The sequence below is a fragment of the Orycteropus afer genome, unplaced genomic scaffold (assembly GCF_000298275.1).
Source record: "Orycteropus afer afer isolate SDZICR_OR568_19922 unplaced genomic scaffold, OryAfe1.0 scaffold00040, whole genome shotgun sequence".
Taxonomy (NCBI): domain Eukaryota; kingdom Metazoa; phylum Chordata; class Mammalia; order Tubulidentata; family Orycteropodidae; genus Orycteropus; species Orycteropus afer.
In genome coordinates, this window is record NW_006921627.1 from 7,375,078 (window position 1) to 7,380,720 (window position 5,643).

A 5,643-nucleotide genomic window follows, 5' to 3' on the forward strand; every position below is an offset into this window, starting at 1 on the left:
TTGTCTGATTCAAAATGGCCAAAACCAGTCCATTTCAGCTCACTAATGCTGAGGATCAATCTTTATGCGTTCCATTTCCTTTTTGACAACTTCCAATTTTCCTAGATTCATACTTCGTATATTCCATGTTCCAATGATTAATGGATGCCTGCAGCTGTTTCTCTTCAATTTGAGTGGTGCCACATCAGCAAATGGTGTTCTCGAAAGCTTTATCTTATCCATAGGAGTAATGCTGGGTTTACTCAGATGATGCAGCTCTTTCCCAGTCCTATTTTGAGAGCCTTTTAACCTAACTGGACTATTCATAAAGTTGCGTGGTAATGTATCAAACAGTGTTTCTTTGCTATTCAAAACGTTTTCCCTGGCCAATTATTTGAGAAGTGGACGGCCTCTTCCTTCTTCCTAGTCTGTCTCAGTCTGTAAGCTGGGATGGTACCTGTGCACCATGTGCATCCCGCTGGGTTAAAAACACCAGTGGCTCAGCCTCAAAACTCACATCAACACATCACCATGGTAGGACAAACTGACAGACAAGTTTGCCTCCCTGTTGGAAACCTCTCCTACCACCCTTACCTGGGTCCCTGTGGCTGACTCCATATGTCACTAGGGAATCGCAAATTAAAATAACAATGAAACACACTGCACTCCTATTAGAATGACTAAAACCTAAAGCACTGACAACATCAAATACTGGTAAGCATGAGGAGCAATAGGCACTCTCATTCATTGTTGGCAGGAATGCAAAATGGTACGCACACTTTGGAAAATGTCTGAGAATTTCTTACAAAACTAAACATAAGATTACCATTTGAACCAGAATCATACTTTTAGATATTTACCCAAATGAGCTGAAAACTTATGTACACACAAAAACCTGCACACAAATGTTTGTAACAGCTTTATCCATAATTGCCAAAATTGAAAGCAATCAAGGTGACTTCAATAGGTGAATGAATAAACAAATTATAATGTATCTATACAAGGGAGTATTGCTTAGCGATAAAAAGAAATGAGCTATTATTAAGCAACAAAAAAACATGGAGGAGTCTTAAATGCATATTGTTAAATGAAGAAGCCAGTCTGAAGAGGCTGTATATAATATGATTCCAACTATATGACAGTCTGGAAAAGGCAAAAGTATAGAGACAGTGAAAAGATAGGGTTAGGAGTGGAGGAGGGATAAATAGGTGAAATGCAGGGCATTTTTAGGGCAGTGAAAGTATTCTGTATGATAGTGTAATGGTGGACACATGACATTACGTGTTTGTCAAAACCCATGGAACTGTACAACACAGAGTGAGACCTATGGTAAGCCATGGACTTTAGTTACTACAAATGTATTAATATTGACTCATCCATTGTAACAGACATACCACACTAATGCAAGATGTTAATAATAGGGAAACTGTGTGTAGCTGGAAGGGGGAAGGTAATGAGAACTCTCTGGACTTTCTACACAATTTTTCTGTAAACTTAAAACTGCTCAAAAAATGGTCTATTTTTAAAAAAATGGCACTTGGATATTTGACTAACTGACCTTTGAAGTCCTTCTAACCTGGAGAATTTAGAAGTCTATAACTAGGTAATCTGTGAACTCCTAGAGAAAGAATCTGGCAATTTTTGGAGTAGCAATTGGTGAGCAGTACCTAGCTGCTTTCAGGGACCTGCTTTTCTTTTGAGGAGAGAGATGAGATACGGAAAACCATCCAACATATATCGTTAAGTTAAAAACACCAGGCAGATGCAGAACAGGGTGCCTTGTGTGCTACTGTTTTGTAATATTAATAATAATATAAATAATGTGTATGCTTGAATATACATAGAATATCTTTGGAATGATCCACAAAAAACTATGACTGGTGGTCCCTAGGTTGGTGTGGCCTGAGGGTCATGGGAGAAGGCAGACCTCTTTTTAAGTATATAACCTTTGTGCCTTTTCAATCTTGTACCTTATCATAAACCACCTATTCGAAATAAAAGTTAATTTAAAAACAAGAGAGGTGCTGCTTTTTGGCTGAACTTCATCTCTGTAATTTTACTCCTCCTGCTTGATAGTTCTTGTTTTACTTCATTTTAAAATCTAGTTCTCCTTCCTTGAGCATCTTTGTAGAACAGGAAAACTAATTTTCCCCATTCATAGTTCAAGCTGCTAAGTGACAAAGTATGTTTACCTCTGAACTTCCCTTTCTCTGCTGCAGCATCAGCAGCAAGATATTGTGAAAGGATGCACAGAAATATCAAGGAAGAGTTTCTGTTCCTGTGGCCTGTTGTGTGGCTTTAGGTCAGTCACTACACCTCTCTGAGCCTCAGTTTCTTCATTTATAAAATAAAGGAATTGGATTAGAGCATTGAGGTCCTCTCAGTACCACCGCTCTGTGATTCTATTCTGCAGAGTACAGACCCAGATAACATTCTTGAAGTACTCTTCCGGTTCCTTGGACAGAACACACTGTCTTTAGCTTCAGCAGGTTTTCTGGCTGCCTAAGACAATTCAACCTTCTTGAAAACAAGTCATGAAGCTTCTGGAATCATATGCTCCCCTCCTCCTAGCCCTTTCAATTCCCAGCCTCTAGAGATTGTGCCTCTGCCTTGGTTAATTAAGATAAGACTTTGGAAAGATTTTAATACCCATGCTGTGATGTGACACTCCACCATTGGGTGTTTATTACCATTTGCTGTTCTAATGCTTGTGTCTTCAGATGTTTGTTGCTTTTAAAAGTTGATTGAATTTTAAGAGCCTGAATCTTTAATTCTGGGGATAAAGTTAAATGCCTGTGCCTTGTTGACCTGCTCTCAATGAGGAGGAACTGATTGTGCTCATTTACAATGAAATACACTATCCTTCCACACTGGTCATCCAAGAATTAGAATGGAGGAGCTTGGTTTGATTTTATTTTAAGTCAGCTACTTGAAAGTCTTTTTGTTTTTTAAAACTGGAGATAGCTTAATAGGGTAAAATCTCAAATCCAAACTCATTTCTTCCATCCACTTAGTCACTCAAAATAGTACAGGATACCACACATGAGCCAGGCTGGCAGAACAGTTTATCTTAGGCCTATGGACCAAGTTTCTGCCAGAAGTCAGAGTAAGTGTTTTCACTCTAGAACAAGGGCATGTTAACATATATGTAAAGCATCGAGCACTGGCAAGTAACATTGCCTTTTCCATGAAAGCGGATTTTCCCTAATATCTAGCACAGAGTTGGACACTCAACTTCCTTTTGAAGAATGAATGAATGAATACAGCATGCATGAGTGAATTAATGATGGCCAGTCCTACTCGTGTGTAAATATTGTCTGAGGGATGGGAAAATTTATTTGGAAACTATGTATAGGATAAGAGTTTAATGTCTAGAACATATAAAGAATTCATAAAACTCAACAACTGAAAGACAAACAACTCAATTTAAAAAAATAGGCAAAAAACTTGAATAGATATTTCCCTAAAGAATATATACAAATGGCCAATAAACACATGAAAAGATGCTGTACATCATTAGTAATTGTGTTGCTGTTAGGTGGCATCAAGTCAATTCTGACTCATAGCAACCCTATATACACCAGCACTAAACACTGCCCCATCCAGCACCATCCTCAGGATCGTTGCAGCCACTGTGTCAATCCACCTTGTTGAGGGTCTTTTTCTTTTTTGCTGATCCTCCACTTTACCAAGCCTGATACCCTTCTCCAGGGACTGGTCCCTCCTGATAACGTGACCAAAGTACAAAGGGACGAAATGGCCATTCTCGCTTCTAAGGAGCATTATGTCTGTACTTCTTCCAAGACAGGTTTGTTTGTTCGTCTAGCAGTCCATGGTGTATTTACCACATTTCAAAGGCATCAATCCTTCTTCAGTCTTCCTTAGTCAGTGTCCAGCTTTCACATGCATATGAGGCTACAGAAAATATCATAACTTGGGTTCAGCGCTTTAAGAGGTCTTTTGCAGCAGATTTGCCCAACGCAATACATCATTTGATTTCTTGACTGCTGCTTCTATGGGCATTGATTGTGGATCCAAGGAATAATGAAATCCCTGACAACTCCAATGTTTTATCTGTTTATCATGATGTTGCTTATCAGTCTAGTTGTGAGGGTTTTTGTTTTCTTTATGTTAAAGCATAACCCATACTGAAGGCTGTAGTCTTTCATCTTTACCAGTAAGTGCTTCATTCAAGTCCTCTTCACTTTCTGAAAGAAAGGCTGTCTGCATATCACAAGTTGTTAATCTTCCTCCAATTCCTGATACCATGTTCTTCTTCATATGGTCCAGCTTCTTGGGTTATTTGCTCAGCATACAGATTGAATAAGTATGGTGAAAGGATACAACCCTGATGCACACCCTTCCTTATTTTGAACCATGCTGTATCCCCTTGTTCTTTGCAATGACAGCCTCTTGGTCTATGTACAGGTTTCTCATGAGCACAATTAAGTGTTCTGGATTTCCCATTCTTCACAATATTATCCATAATTGGTTATGATCCACACAAATTCCTTTGCATAGTCAATAAAACACAGGTCTGATCCATCTGATATCAGCAATGATATTCCTCATTCTACATCCTTTTTTGAATCCAGTTTGCATTTCTGGAAATTCCTTTTCAATATACTGCTGCAACGATTTTTTAAATTATCTTCAGCAAAATTTTACTTGCAAATGATATTAATGATATTGTTCTATAATTTCCACATCTTGTTGGATTACCTTTCTTTGCAATGGGCACAAATATGTATCTCTTCCAGTCATTTGACCAGGTAGCTGTCTTCCTAATTTCTTGGCAAAAATGAATAAGCACCTCTAGTGCTACATCCATTTGTTGAAATGTATCAATGGGTATTCCATCATTTCTTGGGGCCTTATTTTTCACCAATTCTTTCAGTGCAGCTGAGATTTCTTTCTTTAATACCATTGGTTCTTAGTGATATGCTACCTCCTGAAATAGTTGAACATCGATCAGATCTTTTTGATACATAGTGACTCTGTGTATTCCTTCCTGCATTGTGCAATATTTCACCTATAGAATCCTTCAATACTGCAATTTGAGGCTTGAATTTTTCTTCAGTTCTTTCAGCTTAAGAAATGCTGAGTATGTTCTTCCATTTAGTTTCTTTTTTTAATTCCAGGTCTTTACACATTTCATTATAACATTTTATACTTTGTCTTCTCAAGCCACTCTTTGAAATCTTCTGTTCAACTTTTTTATTTCAACTTTTCTTCCTAACAGTTTAGCTACTCTCTGTTCAAAAGCAAGTTTCAGGGTCTCTTCTGACATCCATTTTCATCTTTTATTCCTTTTCTGTCTTCTTAATGACCATTTGTTTTCTTCATGCATGATGTTCTTGATGTCATTCCACAACTTGTCTGGTCTTTGGTCACTGGTGTTCAATGCATCAAATCTATTCTTCAAATGGTCTCTAAATTCAGGTGGGATGTACTGAAGGTCATATTTTGGCTCTTGTGGACTTGTTTTAATTTTCTTCAGCTTCACATTGAACTTGCATATGAGTAATTGATGTTGTTGTTGTTGTAATGTGCTGTCGAGTCGGACCCAATTCATAGCAGCCCCTCCTTGGGTTTCCGAGGTGGTATCACTATGGAAGTAGATTGCCCAACCTTCCTTCTGAGGAGTGGCTGGTGGGTTTGAAC

The 5,643-nt window shown here is 38.2% G+C and overlaps 1 protein-coding gene across 1 annotated transcript in view; it reads right to left on the reverse strand.

The window, feature by feature from the left end:
* CRACR2A (calcium release activated channel regulator 2A) overlaps nucleotides 1-5,643 on the reverse strand; it is a 134,630-nt gene that overhangs the window by 55,769 nt on the left and 73,218 nt on the right. The window lies entirely within an intron of this gene.